The 24,707-nt window shown below is 42.0% G+C and overlaps 1 long non-coding RNA gene across 1 annotated transcript; it reads left to right on the plus strand.

Moving 5' to 3' along the window:
• Positions 1 to 6: 6 nt before the first annotated feature.
• On the plus strand, positions 7 to 23,172 carry LOC309629136. The gene is made up of 2 exons (XR_014244880.1): positions 7 to 17,059; positions 18,666 to 23,172. It is a non-coding gene; the product is annotated as an uncharacterized lncRNA (long non-coding RNA).
• Positions 23,173 to 24,707: the final 1,535 nt, after the last annotated feature.

The raw sequence follows: 24,707 nt of genomic DNA on the forward strand, positions 1-24,707 counted from the left end.
CAAACTGGAAAGAAGAAAAAGAGATAAACTTAGCTACAGTATCTCTCAAATTTCACCATCTCCTTATAAATGAGGTATTCACATCATTTTGCAAATGAGAAAACAGAGGCTCGTTGAGGCTAAACAATTTTGCCTAAGATCGCTGTAGAAAATAAACTTGTAAAGTGCTTAGAACAGTACCAATAGTCTAGGAAACACTCAACAAATGTTAGCAGATAGCAAAAAAGAAAAAAAAAAAAGGAGAAGAGAGGACTTCCCTGGTGGCGCAGTGGTTGAGGGTCTGCCTGCCAATGCAGGGGACACGGGTTCGAGCCCTGGTCTGGGAAGATCCCACATGCCACGCAGCAACTAGGCCCGTGAGCCACACCTACTGAGCCTGCGAGTCTGGAGCCTGTGCTCCGCAACAAGAGAGGCCGCGATAGCAACAGGCCCGCGCACCGCGATGAAGAGTGGCCCCCACTTGCCGCAACTAGAGAAAGCCCCTGCACAGAAACGAAGACCCAACACAGCCATAAATAAATAAATAAATAAAAATTTAAATAAAAAAAAAAAAAGAAGAGGAAGAGGAAAAAGATATGATTATATTATTTATGACATTTATGGGACAACTGGAAATTTGAACACTGGATATTTTATTACATTAAGGAATTTTTATTGTTACTTTTAAGCATGGTCAAGGTATTGTGGTTATGGGTTTTTTTTGTAAAAAAAAAAAAAAGAGTATCCAGATACATGCTGAAATATTTACAGATGAAATGAAATGATGTCTGGGATTTGCTTCAAAATAATATGGGAGGTAGCAGGTGATAAAATAAATGAAACAAGACTGGTTATGAATTGATAGTTGTTGAAGCTGGTGATGGATTTGCATGGGTTCATTATACTATTTTCTCTGATTTTTGTGTATGTTTGAAATTGTTAAGAACTCAGATACTTTTTGTCTATAACCAACATATCTTTATATTTGTCTATCTCCACCCTCCCCCTTTGCAAGCAAGGAAGAAAGAAATAAAAAAAAAAGAGAGAGAGGAAGGAAGGAAGGAAGGAAGGGAGGGAGGGAGGGAAGGAAGACAGTATAAAGGTATTACCAGTAACCAGGAAAAAAAAAAAATTAGTCATGGCAGGTTAACCTTCCTCAAAAAACAGAAACTTTGCCTGTAAAAAATACATTTAACGACTTCAAAAACAGACTTTTTATAGAAGAGGAAGAAGGAAAGAAAAAAATGGCAAAAAAAAATTGAGTTGTGGTTTTATGTGAAACTGCCACTCCTTCCAGACAAAATCACCTGCTCATCTTCCTTGTCAATCTCTTGTCACCCCTGATCATTTCCCGGAGCTGCCACCAGTCTGTTCTTCTGGGAGTGGAAGATCCAGTAAAATTCGTTATTTTCTTGATCACCGCCAAGGCTCCAGGACTTATGGGACAGGCAGAATTGGTGAGATCTTCTGTCCGTGTGTGCTTGACCTGGCAGACAAAATCATCAAGGAAGATTTGCATACGCCCAAACAATCATTCCCCACAATGGGTTCTCACTTTGTGCTTAGTATGTGCTGGCTTTGTATGGGATGTAGTGGTGATTTTATTCCTAGCCTCAAGGAACCCACGATCTAGTAGGATGGTGTGGTGAATACACACAGAATTAATGCCTTAGCCCATAGAATGGGGCTTTTGAGCTTACCAAGTGTTTTCACAGATACGGTTTCATTTGATCCTTACAACAGGTCCTGAAAGCAGCACAGAGTGACTATAGCAAAGTCAATTCCAAACTTGGAGTTATAAAATGACCTTGTGATAAACTAGAAGAAAATCCCCCTGAATTTTTTTTTATTGAAGTATAGTTGATTTACAATGTTGTGTTAGTTTCTGGTGTACAGAAAAGTGATTCAGATATATATATATATATATATATATATATATATATTCTTTTTCAGATTCTTTTCCATTATAGGTTATTAAACGATAGTGAATATAGTTCCCTGTGCTATATAGTAGGTCCTTGTTTTTATCTATTTTATATACAGTAGTGTGTATCTGCTAATCCCAAGCCCTTTATTTATCCCTCCACCCCCACCCCCTTTCCCCTTTGGTAACCATAAGTTTGTTTTCTATGTCTGTGGGTCTGTTTTTGTTTCATAAATAAGTTCATTTGTATCACTTTTATAGATTCCACATATAAGTGATATCATATTATATTTATCTTTCTCTGACTTACTTCACTTAATGCGATCATCTCTAGGTCCACCCATGTTGCTGCAAATGGCATTGTTTCATTCTTCTTTATGGCTGAGTACTATTCCACTGTATGTATGTACCACATCTCCCTGACTTATAATCATTCATTGGGTGCTAAGAGGTGGGTGTCTATCTGGGGTAGGCAAGAAAGGATTCTGACTACACTTAAGAGAGCTTAAATCCAACCAGTTACACAAGATATGATATGAAAAAAAATGTTTCTAAAATATGTTTTTTTAAACTGACTCCCACTTAATATGTGCTGTTTTCTCTGTAAGACATACTGATCTCACTAAACACTTCTGGCTGGCAGTCTTTTACACCTACTGATTATGTTGTAGGCTTTCCTAGAGTCAGTTAGTTGGGTTTGTTCCCAAACCTGTTTATGCCAGTTGTGCTATTTCATAATTATGCAGTTAAAAAGAATATTATGTTAACCCATGAAATAATGAGTACAAAAAATAATGGGTTTTTTTTAATGAAAATTAATTTGGGTGCCATGGAAGAACTTGACAAAAGTATTTTTATTAAATAAAGTTGCTATTGAATAATATGTAAAGGAGACAACTTTGTGATGAAAATTGTAAAAATCTAGATGGATTCTGCTCTTAGATTGCTTTGTAGCTGTCTTTATGTTGTTGCTCTACTTTAAAAAAAACTAAACTGGAAATTGTAGATGATACCTTATGAGTGGGCTTTACGCAAGGGAAAGGAGGTCTATTTTAAAGAAAACGTCTTTGTCCTGTATCAAAAAATTGGCACACAGGGTCCAGTGGTTAGGATGCTGCGCTTCCACCACAGGTGGCCCAGGTTCCATCCCTGGTCAGGGGACTAAGATCCCACAAGCCACGCGGCTCAGCCAAGAAAAAAAATTGGCACACAAAGGCACATTTCAATGTTTTAGAATAAATGCTAAATGCATGCTTTTTTTATGATTTCCTCAGTTTTTTCAATGAATTTGGTTTTTTAAAAATGTATTTATTTTATCTTTGGCTGCGTTGGGTCTTCGTTGCTGCGTACGGGCTTTCTCTAGTTGCGGCGAGCGGGCTACTCTTTGTTGCGGCGCACAGGCTTCTCATTGCGGTGGCTTCTCTTTGTTGTGGAGCACGGGCTCTAGGCACCTGGGCTTCAGTAGTTGTGGCTCGTGGACTCTACAGCACAGGCTCAGTAGTTGTGGCGCACGGGCTTTGTTGCTCTGTGGTGTGTGGGATCTTCCTGGACCAGGGCTTGAACCTGTGTCCCCTGCATTGGCAGGCGGATTCTTAACCACTGCACCACCAGGGAAGCCCCAGTGAACTTGTTTTCAATTTACTTTTTAAACATATTGTCCTAACAAACTACCTTTCTCAATTTGGTTAGATAAGAGGGCTTGTACTGAACTACGTCTGCATGGAGCCTAAACAAAGAAGAAGAGTCAAGGAGAGTCAAGGAGAATGAAAAGTTGATGGTGTTCTCCAGGGCTGTCCACAAGAGAGAGCAGACTCATGTAACTACTCCTTGGAGCTCTCTCCGAGTGGAGGGCATGGGTGGTTGAGCTCATCTAGATTGATGTCATTGGCCACTGGGGTTGTTTAACATCCCCCTTGTTCTGATTTCCTCTTCACCAAGAAACCCTCTGTCTACGATCTGGCCATCCATGTACATTTCCTCCTAGAAGAGAATGTGCTGATGAGAGAAGACTTGAGTCCTAACTCCTGAAGCTGTTAACATTTTTCATTGTAAATTAGCGAAGTATTACAATGGTATATAATTTATAGGAGACAGTACTGCCTCTTCTGATACTTCTAGTGAAAACATACCTTGAAGCAGGTGGAAGTCATCCAACAGTGTTAATATATCTGCCAATTTTAAAATATTGACAACAGATTCAAAATGTTTCAATACCCCCTGTGACCTAAATGAAACTGCAGTTTGCAATCCATGCCCCAGAATCCATGATGCAGAAGAAGGAGACATTCTTTTTGTGGTTGCTGTTTTGCTATTCAACTTAGAGTCTGGGTCTCTTTGTATCAGCAAATGTGTTTATTTGCCATGGATTGAGGACCTACTATGCATAAGACACTGTTCCAGGTGACTTACATACATTCAAATAATCCTCATAATCTAACAAAATTTTCATTTTATAGATGAAGAAGCAGATAGAGAAGTTAGTTAACTTTCCCAAGCATGCACAGCTAAATAGAGCTGATATTAGAGGTCAGGTTTCTCTTGCTTCAGCATTCTTCTTTTTCACTGAAAAATATCACAGTATTAAATTCATCAGTGTTCTCTTTTTCTGCAATTAAAAATTTTCTGTCACTAACTGTGAATCTTTTTTTTTTTTTTTGCTTCATTTGCTAAACAATTACCACAAGTTAAGACTTCCAGGAGAAATAAATACTCCATATTATCAGGAGACATTCTGAAAGAAGCCAAGGTCAGCCCCATGGCTAAACAAATGGGCAGCGTCAATGGGTTCTGTGCTTGTGTGACCCCCCCCGCAATGCAGAGGTGCTAACATCAGGTTACACAGCAGACAGTTGCCCCAAGGAGAGTTAAACTTGTGACATTTCAACAGCCAACACAACGAAATTGATTATTAGCTGTTTACCATGTGCCAGGTACTGTACTAAGAATTTGGAATGCTTTTAATTCTTACAGCAAACCTATGAAGAAATTGAGGTGCAGAGATGTGAGGTAACTTGCCCAAGGTCACATAATAGTAAATTGAAGAGACCAGATTCAAGTTTAGGTTTAGTCTGGCTCCAAAGTCCATGCCATTAATCACCTTGAGAGTCTATCTTCCAGTTATATTAACCATTTGTTGGATGAACATTTCGTGCCTGGCACTGTGCTCATGATAGACACCCATAGTTTTTCGTGACTTACCTTCTCTTTTCCTTTAATTTTTTGGGTGGCATAAGGCAGGCAGTTTATGCTACATAGTCTGGCCCCTCCTTGAAGATGCTCAAATAACTTATTTTTTGAGGAATCTAGCAACTGTTATGCTAAAGAGAGTAAATTAAGGACTACAGGGTACCATGATGATGATAATTACAGTTTACTGAGTGCTTACTCTGTGCCAGGCATCTTACTAAGCACTTTATATGTAATATCCTGTTTTATTACTTTGCACCAATGCTATGAGGCAGATACAAAGTAACCAAATATCTCCAAGAACTCTTAGCCAAGGTAAGGATAAAGGCATGACTTCCCTACACTGATTGAGACACAGTTGGCAAGAAGCTATAGAAGGGAGGGATTTTGAGAAGTGAAACCAATGGAACAGAATAGATCTCAGAAGACATTCTCATGCACGAGTGGAAACGTCATCTACAACAGAGCTGGCATTGAAGATTATTGGAAAAATTAGAGACCATTCAATAGTTGGTGTAAGGGAAATCAGATGTACATGTGGAAAAAAAACTGGATACCTACCTCACACCATATACAACAACCAATGAAATGTGCAAAGAAAAGCTTCAAAACCTTTAGTAGAAAATATAGGAGAATATCGGTGTGATCTCAATGTAGGAAAGAATATTCTAAACAAAGAACAAAAGTGCAAGTCATGAAGGAAAGTTTTGTCAAACTCAGCGCCATTAAAATTAAGAAATTCTGTTTATCAAAAGGTGGCAGAACGAATGTGAAAGACAAGCTACAATCTGGGAAAAGAAATTTGCAAAACATATAACCAACAAAAAAAATTTATCCAGAAAGTATGTTTTATAATATATATATTGTATATGTAAAACACATATATGCACTTATAGCAAACATATCTATAACACACATCTTAGAAATTAATTTTTAGAAAGGCAAAATCTAAAAGAAAGGCATTTGACTGAAGAGAAACCGTGAATGTCCAATAAACACATGCAACCATGCTCAATCTCATTTATAATTAGGAAAATGGAAATTAAACCTGAATGAGATACCATTTTACAGCATCCAAACTGATAAAACATTTTAAAAACATGTTGGTGAGGCAACTGTGGAATAACATAAATTCTTACATACTGTTGATGGGAATGTAAATTATTCCAACCACTTTGAAAATAATTTGGCATTATTTAGTGAAGTTGAACATACACATAAAATGTTCCGTTACCCAGCAATCCCAGGGATGTGTACGCACACGCACACACACACACGCACTTACCCCAGATCAACTCTTACACGTGTACAACACAAGGCGTGTACAAATATGTCCATAATAGCATTTTCTTTGTAGTAGCAAAACAATAAGAAACAGTTTAAATGGCTACCAAGAGAAGAATGGATCATTTCTGCCATACTTACACAATACCTTACTGCAATGAAAAAGAATGAACTTTAGCTATATGTATCAATATAAATGCATATTTCAAACAAAATGCCAAGTGAAAAAATCACATTGCAGGAGAATACATGCAATATGATAACATTTATGTAAAGTGCAGAAACAGGCAAAACTGAACTATATGTTGCTAAGGCAGGTGTGGAAGTCTATATTTTTTTTTTTTGAGTGATGGAATCATATACCCAAACTTTAGAGCTGTGCTTACTTTGGGAGAAGGAAGGTCAGGAGAATGGCATGAAGGTGGGGCACAGAGGGGATTTCAACAGAACTGGGAACGTTCTCTTTCATGTACAGAGTGGTAAATCCATGAGGGTTCATGTTATTATTATTATTATTAAATTCCTTATACATTTTTGAAAGTTTGAAATAAGGTAGAATGGAGATAAGAGATGAGAAGATGACTGGAATTGTTGGCTACATATTTAATAACCCAAGGAAATAATATCTCTTGGAGATACCAACCCAATATTCTCTTTTATCTTCTCTATCAACCTTTGCCATCCCTCTTACCTCCTCCTGCCAAAAAAGAAAACAAAAACTAAACAAATTAGTGAATGAATAACCCATAATTAGAGTGAAACCAGTTATTTATTTTATTTTTTTGAAATAACACATGGAAATACAATCGTTTGGTACAGTGCCTGGTACGAGGTAACTGATCAGTAAATATTACTTTTTTATTATTAAATTTATTTTTGGCTGCGTTGGGTCTTCATTGCTGCGTGCGGGCTTTCTCTAGTTGGGGAGAGCAGGGGCTACTCTTCGTTGCGGTGCGTGGGCTTATTGCAGTGGCTTCTCTTGTAGCAGAGCACAGGCTCTAGGTGCACGGGCTTCAGTAGCTGTGGCACGCAGGCTCAGTAGTTGTAGCTCATGGGCTCTAGAGTGCAGGCTCAGTAGTTGTGGCCCACAGGCTTAGTTGCTCCACAGCATGTGGGATCTTCCCGGACCAGGGCTCGAACCCGTGTCCCCTGCGTTGGCAGGCAGATTTTTAACCACTGCACCACCAGGGAAGTCCTAAACCAGTTATTTAAAAAGCAAACCCAATAAAAAACTGATTGGTGAAATGAAGATACCAAAGATATTCTCATAAAGGCAGAGGGACAGGAATTCCCTGGTGGTCCAGTGGTTAGGACTCTGTGCTTCCACTGCAGGGGGCACAGGTTCCATCCCTGGTTGGAGAACTAAACCCCTCATGACACGCAGCCAAAAAAAAAACATGCTGAGGGAGGTGTTCTGTCATGATATTTGGTCTTCAGACTTTTAATTTTTTTTCTGTGAACTTTAAAAAAATTTTTTAAAACTATGTACAGCTCATAATTTTTATGTTTACATCTAAAACTTTTCATAAGTTTAAGAAGAAGACAATTCCCTATTTATTAGTAATACTGACATTTTAGAACAAGCTTTGTATAATTTTAAAAATGTTTCCAGTGAAATCTATGTACTATAGTAATTTGATATATAATCATCCATTTAAAATATACAAGAACAAGCTCTTCTTAAAATACTGACATTTAAAACAAGACTTTAATATATTTTTAAAAATGCTTCCAATGGAATCTATGTACCATAGTGATTGGATATCATTATCCGTTTAGAAATGGTAGAATAAGCTCTTCTAAATGTTGCATCATTCTTTCTTCTCTTTGATTCATATTTTCATTCCATTACCTTACAGAACTTTACCCTTATGAAACATACTTTGTGTCATATTTTTCTACAACAAAAAGATGTATATAAACTTAGAGTCCTTAAGTATCTAAGTGGTAAAAAATTTCTTCTGGATTGAGTCATACAGTGTTTAATGGTATACAATGGATAAAAACACAAATATACGTTTTGGTAGTTATTATTATTAAACACAATTTTTATTGGAAATGAATCTCTTCATGAGATGGATCAATTTTTTTCTTTTTTTAAAAAATATTTATTTATTTATTTATTTATTTATTTGGCTGCATTGGCTCTTACTCATGTCATGCAGGATCTTTTGTTGCGGTGCACGGGCTTCTCTCTAGTTGTGGCACACGGGCTCAGTAGTTGTGGCACGCGGGCTTAGTTGCCCCGCGGCAAGTGGGATCCTAGTTCCCCAACCAGGGACTGAACCCACGTCCCCTGTATCGAAAGGCAGATTCTTTACCACTGGACCACCAGGGAAGTCCCCAGTTTTTTTTTCTTTGTTCTACTTCTTAAAGACAATAAAATAATATATCCATGTTGACAATTACTTACTGCTAAAGTGGAATAGGATTCAGCAATGTCGAACAATACTCAGCAAAGAATAATTTGTGATCTTAAGATATGCAATTCAGGAGACACAGATTCTGGTAAAACCAAAAGAATGTTCCAAGGGAGAGTGTCAGGGGCTTATAAAGGCAAAAGCCGCAAGGTTGTTAGCTGTCTGGCAGGACTTACGATTGACTCTGATGTAGGAGAGGAAATATTTGTCCTTAAGGGATAGGCTGTCGTGAGTTATTTTAAGGTAAGGGTCCAATAAGTAGCTTGAGTTTCTGGATCATTGGGCAGGTGTTCTGGATGCCTGCATTAAGAAAATAAGTGGTCATAGTTCAGATTCTATCAGGAGTAAGACGTGCATAAGTCCCACTTCCTCACTGGCCTCCTAACTCCATTTTAGAGAGCTCTCTTAGCAATACCAACTCCATTTTGATTTTCCTTTCACAAAATCAATACTCACCCTATTTTTTCCTTTTTTAGTAGATGTAAACGCTGAGAAATTTTGTTCCTGTTTAAACAGTGGGATTGGAAGTTTTGTTATAGAAATGTCATTTAATTCTTTGAATTCTTTTTGCATAAATGCTAAAAATCACTTAGTGGTTTTTTCCTCAAAATTATTTTAAAATAACTACCAGTGGATAATTCACATCTCCTTCAACTTTGTTGGGAGCAATGAATCAACAACATTTGACTTGTGAAAATATTTGTAACCAGTTATTAGAGTTAGTCACTTTCTCAACAATAACTCCAATATTTCAAATTGTTTCTTTTCTTGGGAATTGGGTGGTTTTTGCACCCTGAAGCAATGCACCAGTGTAAGATTTGAGATGGAAGAGAGGAGGGAAGAAAAGTAGAAAGAAGTCTACGGTAAAGGGGAGCATATAGCTTTGGTCTGACTCTTTCTTAGACAGATTTTAGGAAACAGTGAAAATGGGTTTTGAGCATCTGGAAGTTGATTCCTTTAAAACTTCTCAAGACTCTACATGGAAAGTTTTCCAGACTCTTCTTGGAGTGTAGTCTGTGTACGAGCAACATTGGCATGGCTGGGAGCTGGTTAGAAATGCAGAATCTCAGCCCCACTCCAGACCTAAAGAAACAGAATCTGCATTTAACAGAAATCTCGGGGTGATTCATTAACACATTAAAGTTTGAGATGCACTGGACTAGACCATTACCACTCCCCCGTCCCCCAGACCTCATAGTTCATGCATTGGCTCTTGTGTGGGTTCCTTCCAAGTGTAGGCAGGGACTTCCCTGGTGGCACAGTGGTTAAGAATCCGCCTGCCAATGCAGGGGACACGGGTTCAAGCCCTGGTCCGGGAAGATCCCACATGCCGCAGAGCAACTAAGCCCATGCACCACAACTACTGAGCCTGTGCTCTAGAGCCTGCAAGCCACAACTACTGAGCCCACGTGCCACAACTACTGAAGCCTGCGTGTCTAGAGCCCGTGCTCCGCAACAAGAGAAGCCACTGCAATGATAAGCCCCGCAACGAAGAGTAGCCCCCGCTCACCGCAACTAGAGAAAGCCCGCGCGCAGCAATGAAGACCCAACGCAGCCAAACAAACAAACAAAAAAAGTGTAGGCAATCCTTTAAATCCCTCTCCAGCATCTGCTGCTCATGATTCTGCCTTTAGTTCTCCAAGAAGTCCCCTTGTTCAGTTTCCAGCCACCTCTGAGACTGAGCTGAGCTTCCTGACTGCAAATAATTTAAAGACTATTTATGAAAAACCAGATGGTCCCTAAGGGACCCCTGGTAATAAGTGGCAGCTGATGGTCTCACTTCCTTCTCACTAATGATCAGATTTGGGAAAGAGATTCGTTTTCCTCTCTGAGTGTCACTTGGGCCTGTGATTTTGAATTACGGGATGTTAAGATTGGCAAGACCCGCCTGTGTCACAGAGAGGTTTCCTCCTATCATCCCTGTGAACATCGTGACCTTGTCATTAGGAGAGTTACAAATAGTTGGGGTTTTTTTTAAGGAAAATAAAAGCCTATTCAAATAGAGAGTCAAAAGCTACTGGCTCTAGCAAGAACAAAATGGCAGTGATTGTATCTTTGAAATGTTTTTGCCTTTCCCTGTAGTATTTCTGCTGTGTTGACAGTTGTGCCATCCAAGCTTGGCCTGGTCCCCCACCCGCCCCTGGGCTCTGCGTTCACTTTTCATGTGTGTGAGATTCCAGATCTATAAACAAAGGGGCCCGGTGCCAAGGTCTCCCTCTTGGGCGCCAACACCCAAGTGTCAGTGGTGTTTGGAAGCAGACAAGCCGTCCGTGGCAGGAAGCATTTCCCTGGCATCATTCTCGCTTTGCCCCTGCAGCGGGAAAGCCTGCGTTACGCTGGACAGAGCAAGAACGGCTCAGAGTTCAAACCCTGCTCCATCACTCATTGGCTGGGTGATGTGGGCAAGTGACCTAAACTTTCTGAAGTTTGAAAATGGCATCAACTCAAATGGTTTCAGGAGAATTAAATGAGACTTAGAACACAAAGTACGTACGTAAGTGGGTGCTCTATAAAAGTTACTTTTCTCCTCCTCCCAAAACAAATGGATGGTGTTGCTTAAAACCATTGCTTCATAAAGTCATGGGATCTTAGGCTGGAGCAATTCTTAAAAATATCTTATTTGCTCTTGAAGAAACTGGAGGGAAAAATAATCTGCGTGGATGAGCCAAGATTCAGATTTTACAAAAGGGCTAATTGTGCTAATGATAATTTAAGATGACGGTGGCCAAGAAGGGACACATTTCACTACAGCTGGTTGGCCACAGAGCCGTGCTGTGGGTTACGAGAACTAAGTCAGAATGCGAATAGACAAGAAGAGAGAGGAGACAGGAGGGCAGAAGGAGCACAGCCCTGAGAGTCCTCCAATGCACTGTATTTGCTGCTTTGAACAGCATTTTGAGTAGTGAAAGTAGGTGGTAATATCAGTGGTTCTCAAAGCTTGGTCCCTAATCAGCAGCACCAGCATCACCTGGGAACTTGTTAGAAATACAAATTCTCTGGCCCCAGCCCAGACCTACTGAATCAGAAACGCTGGTGGTGGGCCCAGCAGTGTTTTAGCAAACCTGACATGTGATTCAGCTGTATTATACACTAGAGGTTGGGAATTACTGGTTTACATTATAGCACATTATCATCTTTTCTAAAGCAAAGTAAAATAACATCATAAATGTCTTAGCATTTGAAATTCCTCACCTCCTTGACATATGCTGTGAAAATTCCCAGATATTATTGTCTGCTGATTCTTGCACAGTCACCAGATATAACTTCCTCCACTGCCTTGGGTGGGATTTGTTTAATCAGGAAACAGTAAAAAAAAAAAAACAAAAAAACAATGATTTTGAAAATTAAGCAAACGAATCTGATGTCACTTCTATTCTCTAGAAATACCTTTCCTCTGCTGTTACAATATATTTATAACTTTATTGCAAATTATACAAATCACCCAGTTTTCATTTGCACACCGTAACAATCCCATCTCTAGAAGCAGTCACGATGAAGCCCTGTGTTGTCTGGAACGTGGCGACATCTGTGATGATGTCGTGGTGACCCACAGGCAGAGACTCTGGGCCCCTCCGAGGGGCGTCATCACTCGGTCCCACCTTCTGCTTATTCAGAATTTCCTGTTTGGTGGTTAATAGTCGAGGAGAAAGCCAGAAGTTAAAGGCTGTAACACATTCCGCCTCTTTTCATATTCTGTCATCATCGGCTGTTTACCGATGTGTCTCTTGTCATGTGTTTGCCTCAATCCCCCGGATGGGGGCTCCTCAAGGGGAAGAGTCATCTTCTAATCCCCTTCTACAGAGCAGGCGTGAAACAGACGTTCATGAACGTGACTGAAACAGATGCCCAGCGAGGCCAGGAGGCTCTCCCAAGGCTTGGGACTCTTCTGAGTGCCCACGGCTATTCCCTATGGCTCCCTTTGTTACCCCACCTCTATTTATTCTGTGGGTGTTTATTACGTTATTTCCACGTGGCGTTCTCTAGAGACTTTGTAAATGATTGACTGCGTTCATCCCCCCAACTCTGCAGAGATCAGGCTCTGTAAATACATTGGAAGCCGGCGATTCACAGCTAAAAGCTTTCTAATGAGGACAACTCCAACATGTTATTTTCAACATTCAACTCCCCAGTTTGAATAATTCATGGGGAAAAAAAAAAAATCTGTTGAACTAGAAGTGACTGGGCTATTTTAATGAAAGTCGAGATTCGGAATGTTTTAGAGCTGGAGATTCTATGAGGGGACTGAAGGCAGGAAGTGATTGCCCTGCACCCAGTGAACTGGTGAACCCAGGTCTTCTCTGGCCGACACCCTCGCCGGCCAAGGTCTCACAGTGGCTGGTCGTCAGCCCAAAAGCAGCACTCAGATCTGAAGATGCACACGCCCAGCGCTTGGCCTCAAGCCCGGCAGCCTGCCACACAACGCCAGAGGTCAGGTCCAAGGGCCTTCTCCCTCGCCTTGCTGGGCCACAGAAGAAGACCCAGGGAGACTGTATGTCCTTTTCCATCTTCAATCTAGCCCAGTTGGTCTCAACTGGCTGCACATTAGAACCCCCTGGGGAGCTTTTGAAAAATTGGATGCCCAGAACCTACCCCAGACCAATTACATCAGTCTCTGGGGGTAGGGGTGGGGCTGGGGCCTCAGTCTTTGTAAAGCCTCCCAGCTGATTCCAACCTGAAGCCGACTTTGAGAAGGGTTGAATCCAGCCCTTCCTCTTGTCTCGTATTCTCTTGAAGGCCAGGACCCTCCTCTTGTTCCTTCCGTTTTCTTTTGCTAATCCTCGGGCTTTAACACCGTGAGCACACAGTTTACATTATGGGTGCTGCCACTCCAAGCCCTTTAAGGCATTCGCACAAACGGCCCTGCAGTCCCCTCTCATCTCTCTCAGTTGGCTGTGTCTCCTCTCGTGTGGTGGCCCTCCTCCAGGCCTCCTCAAGGTCCCCACAGGGCCTCACTCTCCCAGGGGGGGCGACTATTTGCCCCTGCACCTTCTCCTGCAGCCCCCCTCCTCCTGGGCTTCCACCTGAGACAGCTGTGAGCCCGGACCAGAGGCACCGGGAAGCCCGTGCTGGGCAGCAAGCTCCAGGGAGGCTGCTCCTAGGATGATTGGTCCCAGAGGGAATCATTTTTGCAGCAGCTCTTCTTTTGTTCTTGCTGGCTAAGTGTGTGGGCGTGCAGCAGGCATTTGCTGGGGAACGTCGGCAAAAAATAAAACTTTTCAAGCTTCAGTTCTGTAGACAGATCGAGAGGCCTCCCAACAGTTCAGAATTGCCGAATCTGGATCCATCCACCCACTCACCCCCCAGGAAGTGGTAGGTCGAGTTCGATGTGTTTTGATTTGTTAACAGTGGCCTAGCTTATGGGACTTTACATCAGAAGGGTGATGCTTGAAGATAAACCGGTCGGTCAACAGGTGATTTTTGAACACTCGCTGCATACAGAGCACTGTGCTAGGCACTGATAAAACCAAGGGGGAATTCACCTCTGCTCAGGGAACTTTATGGGCCTTGGCCATGGGGAGGAGTCGAGGTTCGCGGGAGGCAGCAGTCAGCCTGAAGGTCAAGAAGAGCAGAGGGCTGAGATGCAGCCCCTGACTGGGCAGGGACAGGAAGAAAGTAAAAAGAGCCATAAAAGGGGGGAGAGGGTGGGGATGGCAAGATGACAAGTATGTGTCTAACTTCCCAGGATTTAAAGTCCTGCAACTGTTTGCCTAACCTATGCTCACCAACCATACTGCAGCCTCCACATTGTTTCAATCTTGCCGTTTTGACCCCTAGCACATTCGGACCCTGCAGAGAGCTCAGCAAACACTATCTCGAGACAGCTGCAGCTTCCTTCCCAAGTTATCTCTCTCCCTCTGCGTGTGTGTCTCTTCCTCATTCTCTGGCTCCCACCATGCCTCTCCCTTGCAATCTCTTAGATACAGAACATTTTTTTTTCCCTTGGATAAGTAGAGAAATAAATCCAAGCTCGCAGCCTTTTATCAGAGTGAGGATGAATACAACTGGTAGAAATAATCAATACAAAATAAGGTTAACAACAGCTAACACTACATACAGGGGAAAAAATAGCTATTGAGTGAAAACTACCTGAAGAATCAAACCTTGACGAAATGTAGACATCCAAATCTGTTTGGGAACAGTTAGATTTGGTAGAAGTAATGGCCACAAAATGAAACTCACAAAGGCAGATGTTATAATTGATAAAATTGGACCTGGACAAAAACCTGAAAGTGAATCAAATTTCACTGTAAAATTTAAACAGGAAAAGAATCGACGCCAATGACGATAATTCTAACAAACTTTAATAAAAATGGTAAAAGCTGGAAACTAATTGTGCTGTAGGGAAAACTGATCAATGAATTTCATTACTTAATGACACTTGTTCTAGAAGTTCCTTTCTTGATGGAAATCTATCAATGTTGGCATAATTCTGATTAAAATGTGTAAGGCCAAACTTCCACTGGGGTTTAAATAACAATCAAAAATTATCGTGACCCCCCAGAGGCAGCAAGGTGGGAGCTAAACCACCACTCCAGGGTGGGGCATTGGAATCTGCATTTCAGAAAGAATATTCCACATTTTGAACCTTAATTTAAACAAACCAACTGTTAAAAAAATGTATTGGGGGGCAACTCTGGAAGTTTGAACATGGACAGGATATTGGATGGTATTAAGCAATTGTTTCTATTATTTTTAGGCATAATGATGTTATGAGCATGTTTGTTAAACATGGACAGAACTGTCTTTTCCCAAAATTCATATGCTGAAGCCCTGACCCCTAATGTGACTGTATTTGGAGATAGGACCCTTAAAGGAGCAAATTAAGGTTAAATAAGGTCATAACGGGGGGGGGGGGGCCCTGATCCAATAGGACTGGAGTCCTTATAAGAAGACGAAGAGAGGGACTTCTCTGGTGGCACAGTGGCTAAGAATCTACCTGCCAATGCAGGGAACATGGGTTCGATCCCTGGTCCAGGAAGATCCCACATGCTGCGGAGCATCTAAGCCCGTGTGCCACAACTACTGAGCCTGTGCCCTGGAGCCCGCAAGCCACAACTACTGAGCCCAAGTGCCACAACTACTGAAGCCTGTGCACCCAGAGCCCGTGCTCTACAACAAGAGAAGCCACCGCAACGAGCGCACCACAACGAAGAGTAGCCCCCGCTCGCCACAACTAGAGAAAGCTCACACGTTACAACGAAGATCCAACGCAGCTAAAAATAAATAAATAAATAAATAAAAAGAAGGGGAAGAGACACTGTGAGTGCACGGTACAGAGAAAAGGCTGTACCACAAAAAGCCAAGGAGAGAGGCCTCAGGAGAAACCAAACCTCTCCGCGCCCTAGAATTCCAGCCTCCAGAACTGTGAGAAAATGAATTTCTGTTGTTTAGGCTACTGAGTTTACGGCATTTTGTTATGGCAGCCCTGGCAAACTAAGACAAGTCTTTACATAGTAGAGATACCTACTGAATTATTTATGAGTGGAGCAATATGAGATTTGCTTTAAAATACTCCAGAAATAAAAATAGACAGTAGGGGAGGATAGATGAAACAAGACTGGCTAAAAATTGACAATTACTGGAGCTGGGTAACAGGTACACAGAGGTTCATTACACTCTCCTCTTCTACTGGAGAGCATGTTTAAAAATATCCAAATAAGTTTAAAAAATTGCCATGGACAATTGTAAGGTGATTTTGATGCACATCCAAGTAGATAATTACTGAAAGGGTTTCTCATTATCTTGTGTTCTAACCTGGGTTGATATGGCCTGGAATAAATGTGTTACTAACATGTATTTATAAATAACATTTTAACTAAATATAATAAGGCAGTAGGGAAAGGAATGAAAGTGCCAACTGCAGGCAGTGGAACTGTGGGCAAGGGAGAGCAAGCAGGGAAAAAGGAGTCAGCGTTTACTGAGTACCTAATGCACACTGGGTGCTTTGCAAACGTTAACTTTGGATGCTCATACTGGTTTAGGAAGTAGACTTTTAAATTTTTTAATCTTTTAAAAAAGCTGTAACATGAAGAAACGAAGGCCCAGAGAGGATGAATGAATTTCCAAGATCACATGCAAGGAAGTGACTCAGCTGGGACTTGAATCCCATCTGTTTGCCTCCAAAGCACATATTCTTTTCCCTGGCCATTACCTCCTCCCTAGATGTTGCCAAATGACAGATCATAAAGGGCAGAGGAGTTCTGACGAGGATGAGATCAGGAAGACGTGGGTCGAGTACACACTAACAAAGGACTTGAGCTTGGAGGTAGGTCCTGGAGGTGGAGTGAAGAACACGAGGGCATCCCTGGAGTGAGGAGGGACAGCAAGATACAAGACCCTGGTAGCGGATAGAGAATGAGAGGCCACTGTGGCTCCTGTGGACATGTGGTGAGGGCAGGATTGGGGCATGGGCAGTGGGCTTGAAAGAGAAGCTGTCCCAGGACTTGGACCTGGACGAGATTGGTAAACATAACAGATCTCAAAACGAGGTGGGAAAATGAAGCCACCATCAACAGGTCAGGGAAGCCAGGAGTAAGTTGTTTCAGGTTGGGAGAGGAGAAAGGGATTAATTCAGTTTAGACATGTAGAATTGGAGATGAGAGTGGAACATCCTAGTGGAGAAGGCCAGATGGCAGTTGGGTTGACAGAATGTTGGATTTGAAAAATCATCTGGTCTACCTCTTTGATCAAGAAATGGGAATACAAGAAGTAACCAGGGAGTGCCCTGGGATACACAGAAGATTTTGGCTCCTTAAGTCTGGCTTACACAGTGGTACGGAATGTAATCATCTGTTATTTGCTCGCCTATGTGTTCCAGGCACTGTTCTGGGTGTCGGGGTGCAGCAAGCCTGGAGGGACGTAGATGCCTGGATTATTACAAAGGCCTATTGACTGGTCTTCCTGCTTCCACCCTGGCATCCCCTCCATTTTTTTCTCAGACAGAAGCCATTAGGGTTTCTATGTTACTCGGAATAGTCTATGTAAATGGGCTAAATGTAAAAGGAACCTCCTAGATGGTGGTGGAATGCACACCCTGTGCATCTACACGAGACGGTCCTGGGAAAGTGATCCTGTAAAAAGTCAGATCCCGTCACTCTTCTGCTCAGAATGATCCAGGAGCTCCTCTCTCTATTCCCTGAACACATAAGCCACACTCTAGCCTTAGAACCTTTGCATTGGCACTGCCCTCTCCCTAGAAAGCTCTTCTGCCATATATCCGTCCACAGCTCCCTCAAGGCCTTACTCAAATGCCACCATCTCAATGAGGCCTTCTTTGACCTTCTGTTTTAAATGGCAACTCTCTGTATCTTCCCCGCTACATTCCTAATTTCCTATACCCTGCTCTGATTTTTGGGGGGGTCCTTATTATTTTTTTCTTTTTAATGTCGTGTGTATTTTAACTTAAAAAATTTGACTGTCTACTCTCATTGGAATAGAAACTAGACAAGGGCAGGGGTCTGTGTCCCATCTGTTCACTGCTCTAACCCCTGATCAAGAACAGTGCCTGGCACATAGCAGGTGCTTAATGAATGAATTACAGCCTAACGGGGTGATTGATAGAATAAAGACATGGACAGAGTGCCGGGAAATTAAAAAGTGGTGCCAATTCCACCTACCTTAGAGTGTCAGGGAAAGTTTCCCAGAAGAGGTGACAATTGAGCTTGGACTTGAGAGAGAGGTAGGTGGGTCAGGGCAGATGTAGTCGGCTGAATAATGGCCCCCAAAGATATCCAGGTCCTAATCCCTGGAACCTGTGAATGTTACCTCATAGGATAAAAAAGATTTACAGGAGTGATTAAGTATCTTGAGATGGGGAGATTATCCTGTTTTATCCTGGTGGACCCTAAATACAATCACAAGTGTCCTTATAGGAAGTCGATGTAGCAGCAGCAGAAGTCAGTGTGACAAGGAAACAAGGAACTTTGCTGCTGCCTCTGAAGACGGAGGATGGAATCACAAGCCAAGGCTGGCAGAGAATGCAGCTCTAGAGGCTGGAAAAGAGGAGGGAACCAGCTCTTCCCCAGAGCTTTCTGAGGGAGCATGGCCCTGCTGACACCTTGACTTTGGCTTAGTGAAACTGATGTCGGACTTCTGAGCCCCAGACCTGTAAGAGAATAAAGATGTGTGTTGTTTTAAGCCACCAAGTTTTGTGGTAACTTGTTACAGAAGCCAGAGGAAACTAATGTAGCAGGTAAGGGCATCCTAGTAAGAGGGTAAGAGCATGTACAAATCATGAAAGTGACAGCACACTCAAGATGCCCCTGAGAAGTTTAATGTGTCTGGGTTAGGCAATAGGGAATGGAGAAAGATGGAGCTGGAGAGGTAGCAGGGGCTAGAGTGTGGATCCCCGATCAGGACTGGAGAGTTTATTCTCTCGGCTTCAGGGGGTGCTGCTGACAGACAGCCCTTACTGTCAGCCCTCCTCCACTTTTTCTGAAGATAACCACCTTGTCCAAGCTCACACTGGCTTCCTACATCGAATGATTGGTCTGCACAGGAGCATAAAGACTCTGTCCAGCTCACTCTATTTCGGGAGAATTCTGAAGTGTCACCAGCTTCAGAACCACCCCTCCCCCCCACCTCAGGGATTAGCTGAAGATTTGTTGTGATGATTTCTCCTGTGTCCAATCCTGCCTCCTTCCCTCCCTTCCACAGGTGTTAATTTCAAGATCCTCCCCAATAGACATCCCACATGCTGGTCCTTGCGTCATTCTGCTTCCCTGGGAACTCAACCTGCCAGTGTGAGCTAAGAGGTCTTTAAGGGAGAGAATAAAAAGTAAGATTGGTTGGGGTGGTGGTGGTGATAACTCAGACTAGGTTGGGAGGAGAGATCAGTTAGGAAACTGGAGCAAAATTCCAGGTGAGAGACAGTGATGTCCTGGATGAGTGTGGAGGCCAAGGGAACTCTGTGTGTGCTCATCAGCTTCTCCATAACAGCCTCATGGAGAGAAGGGCAATATTCCTGGAGAGACCTCGTCCACTGCATGGACTTAAAAGAAGTCCTTCCTCATGATATGACCCAAATCATTGCATTCTTGCCCTTCGTTTCTAATCTGATTTTATAGAGCGAGTCTGCTTTCTTACCAAAAATATGTTCTCTGTTTCCCTGGTGAGCAATCAGCTTTGGGAAGCAACAGATTTGATCAATCATTCTTCCCCAAACAAGAGGCCCACTGTCCTGGGAAGCCTACCCTAGGAAGTGTTCTTTCCATTTTTCCTTGAATACCTCCAACACCAAGGGCTCATGACCTTCTTGCAAAACAGTATATTCTCACTCTTAGCAGAGATCCTTATGTTAAGCCTGAAACTGCCCAGAGCTTTCACTTGGTTCTGGTTCTGAGGCCTGATTATTGGCATGGAACAAAGTGTTTTGTGGCCCTAGGTTTGGAGTCAAACAGAACTGGGTTTAAATCCAAACTCTGCTCCTTTCAGTGACCTCCATCCCTTTATCTCACCTAGTTTGCTCAACAGTAAAATGGGGATAAAAATACAATCTACCTTATGAGGTTGTGAAAAAAATGTTGAAAGCATGATACCTGGCACATGGTAAATGCTTAATAAAGGTAGATATTATGGATGTTAGATGTCAATCGAATATATCTCTTCAAAAAGCACTACATGGTACTTCCCTGGTGGCACAGTGGTTAAGACTCCACACTCCCAATGCAGGGGGCCCGGGTTCGATCCCTGGTCAGGGATCTAGATCCTACATGCATGCCACAGCTAAGGAGCCGGTGAGCCGCAACTAAGGAGCCAGCGAGCCGCAGCTAAGACCTGGTGCAACCAAATAAATAAATAAATATTTTTAAAAAAAAGCACTACATGATGACATGTGCCCTCTTCAGAGGAGAGAGAAAGAGATAGAGTTGTGTTGCCATTGAGTTGTGAGTGGATATGGACCAGGCCTTTTTGAATTAAATGTATGTTAAGCACAGATATGGTGCGTGGACTCTTGTTCAGGACATGTGGAGGGTATAATCAAGGTGTCTCCCAGGGCTTATTTCTGCCTACTTAGAAGAAGAAAGTATTTGCTTTCCATTTACCAAACAGCAGGCTAGCATAATAAGAAGGGATTGATTTTCTCAGCGTTCCATTAGCTCGAGTCTTTAAAGAGAGCATAATGCACTCCAGTGGGAAGAGGAATTGCATCATCCGGGAGCAGGAATGGGATATGGAGAGGAATCTGGCTGGTGTTGCAGCTTTCAAAGGGCATAATCCTACTCTTCTCCACATTTCCAGTATATGTTTTTTAAAAAAATTCTTTAAAGTCCGGCAGTTTATACCCACATTTCTGATCCAGACACACGTTTCATAACCAGCTCAGCTGCTGACCAGTTAAATAATAATGAGTGATTTTCATAAATCTAAACTTTCCCTCAGAAGAACCCAGTGGAAGAGTCTGCAGGGTGGTGGTTGGGGACAAGTCATCAGCAGTGGTGTCAAAACCCATTTAATTGATGGCATTAAACACCAGCTGTCTGCACACTATCAAACCACTGGTGGGAGAGAAAGAAAAATCCAGTTACTCCTCTGGTTGTTTTGTCCACCTGGAATTTACACAAGTGAATGTTAGAAACTGGGAGAAGGAAATTCTGCTTTCTGGAGAATTCAGTGATTTTTTTCCCCCATTGAAGAAAGGCTGCTTACTGGAGGTTTTTGTAGGAAATATAGTATAACCAGTTGGCAAATGTATAACAACACACAGGGGAGGGGTGGTGGTGGGGTGGGGGAACAGGGAGTCCTGATTTGTAGAAATTGCTCATTTCTGTTGTGTAGATACTTTCACATAGCCTATTTGAAACTATCAACTTGACATCACTGAATGTGATCTTGGGAAGAGATGACACACCATTTTATAGGGTTTCCACCATCCAGATACAAGAGATGTAAACAAACTCAAGAGCATAGATAATAGTGTAATGTAGTAAAATAATTGGGAAGTGGAAATTTTGAGTACTTATTACCTTTTTAAAAATATATTTATTTAAGTATAAGTTTATATAATTTAATTTTTTTAAATTGAAGTATAGTTGATTTACAATGTTGTATTATTTCAGGTGTATAGCAAAGTGATTCAGTTATACACATATATTCTTTTTCATATTCTCTTCCATTATGGTTTATTACAGGATATTGAATATAGCTCCCTGTGCTATACAGAGGTCCTTGTTGTTTATCTATTTTATATATACTAATGTGTATCTGTTAATCCCAAGCTCCTAACTTATCCCTCACCCCAATAATTTAATTTTTAATTATGGCTGTGTTTAACAGCCAGCTCTCAGAATTCCTGAAATTATAACAACTACTAGTTCCTATGAGCCCATACAAGTGGCTCCAGCTCACCATGACCCTTGTGGCACTTGAAGACAAAAGAACACATATTCCTTGGGGATCGGGGATGCAGGCATATCAGCTTCTCTCAGGTCCAACCCCGTGCCTAATCACTCACTCACTCACTCATTCATTTTCTGTTTATTCAACAAATATCTACTGAGCATGTGTTGGACACTGCAAATCCTGACATGACCAAGAGGAGCTCGGCGTGGACAAGGGAGCTGATTCCAAGGGAGTGTAATGAGATACGTGGCAGAGATGGAAACGGGCAAGGCAACAGGAAGGAAGAGTGGGCTCCTGGACTGGAGCCCGGGGGACTACCGGTTTGACCTCTGAGCCGTTCTAACACAGTGGATCTTTCCCCTTATTGATACACTCTTCTCCCTCAGCTCCCAGAACACTGCCCTCTCCTGGTTATCCTGATGCCTTGTTAGCTGCTCTTCCTTAGTCTCCTTTGCTGGCTCCTCCTCACCTCCATGACCTCCAAATGTCACAGTGTCCCAGATTCTAGTCCTTGCACTTCTTCTCTTTCCTACCTCCCCTCCTCAATGGTAATTTATCCAGTCATGGCTGTAGAGCACCCACTTCCAGCTCTGACCCCTCCTCTAAACTCCAGGCTCATCTCTCCAATTGCCCACTTGAAAACCCTACTGGATGGCTTATAGATAAGTCAAACTGACCATGCTGCACCCCTGACCTTCTGTCCTCTAAAACTTGTTCCTCTCCATCCCCCCATCCCAGGAAATGGCAACTCTAGACTTCTAGTTGTTCAGGAGCTCAAAACCTGTAAGGCATTCTTGACGGCTCTCTTTCTTTAATGCCCCAAATCCAATCCATTGGCCAAGATTGGGGACTCTACCTTCAAAACACCCAAAATGCAACCACGTCTTAACACCTCTACCACCTTCACTGTGGACCAAGCCATCATCATCTCTCACCTGGATATTGCAATAGCCTCCTAATAAAGTCTCCCAGTTTTCACTATTGTTCACCGCCCCCCCCCCCCAGCACCTACAGTCTAATCTCAACATAGCAGCCAGAGTGGTCCTGTTGAAAAAAAAAGATCATTTCATTTACCTCATAGAATTTTCATGCGTATTACAGTGTTTGGCATATTGCACACATTCAATTTTTATTAATTATTATTGTTGCATTTAAATTCACAGGCTACCATATGATATCATGATTTCTAATACAGGCATACCGCAGAGATATTGCAGGTTCAGTTTCAGACCACTGCAATAAAGCAAATATCTCAATTAAGTGATTCACACAAATTATTTTTGTTTCCCAGTGCATATAAAACTTACGTTAACATTACACTGTAGCCTATTAAGTGTGCAATAGCATTATCTCTAAAAAATGTACATGCCTGAATTTAAAAATATTTTATTGCTAAAAAATGCTAACTATAATCTGAGCCTTCAGAGAGTTGTAGTCTTTTTGCTGTTGGAGGGTCTGGCCTCGCTGGCTGCTGACTGATCAGGGTGGTGGCTGCTGAGGGCGGGGGTGGCTGGCAGTTTCTTAAAATTAGACAACAATAAATTTTGCCACATCAACTGACTCATCCTTTCATGAACGATTCCTCTGTAGCATGCAATGCTGTTTGGTAGCATTTTACCCACAGTAGAACTTCTTTCAAAATTGGAGTCACTCTTCTCAAACCCTGCCAGTGCTTCATCAACTAAATTTATATAATATTCTAAATCCTCTGTTGTCATTTCAACAAGCTTCACAGCATCTTCACCAGGAGTAGTTTCCATCTCAAGAAATCATTTTCTCTGCTCATCCATAAGAAGCAACTCCTCATCCATTCAAGTTTTATCATGGGATTGCAGCAATTCAGCCACATCTTCAGGCTCCACGTCTAATTCTAGTTTTCTTGCTGTTTCCACCACATCTGCAATTACTTCCTCCACTGAAGTCTTGAACCCCTCAAAGACATCCATGAGGTTTGGAATCAACTTCTTCCAACCTCCTGTTAATGTTGGTATTTTGACCTCGTCCCATGAATCATGAATGTTCTTAACGTCATCTAGAATGGTGAATCATCTCCAGAAAGTTTTCAGTTGACTTCACCCAGGTCCATCAGAGGGATCACTCTCTATGGCACCTATAGCCTTAGGAAATGTCTTTCTTAAATAATAAGACTTGAAAGTTGAAATTACTCCTTGGTCCCTGGGCTGCAGAATGGGTGTTTTGTTGGCAAGTATGGAAACAACATGAATCTCATTGTGCCTCTCCCTCAGAGCTCTTGGGTGACCAGGTCCATTGACAATGAACAGTCATATTTTGAAAGGAATTTTTTTTCTTCTGAGCAATAGGTCTCAACAGTGGGCTTAAAATATTCATTCAGTAAATCATGTTGTAAGTAGATGTGCTGTCATCCAAGCTTTGTTTTTCCATTTATAGAACACAGGCAGAGTAAATTTAGCATAATTCTTAAGGGTCCTAGCATTTTAGGAATGATAAATGAGCACTGGCTTCAACTTCAAGTCACCAGCTGCATTAGCCCCTAAGAAGAGAGTCAGCCTGTCCCTTGAAGCTTTGAAGACAGGCACTGACTTCTCCTCTCT

This window comes from Balaenoptera borealis, assembly GCF_965194805.1.
Source record: "Balaenoptera borealis genome assembly, chromosome: 5".
NCBI classification, from domain to species: Eukaryota; Metazoa; Chordata; class Mammalia; order Artiodactyla; family Balaenopteridae; genus Balaenoptera; species Balaenoptera borealis.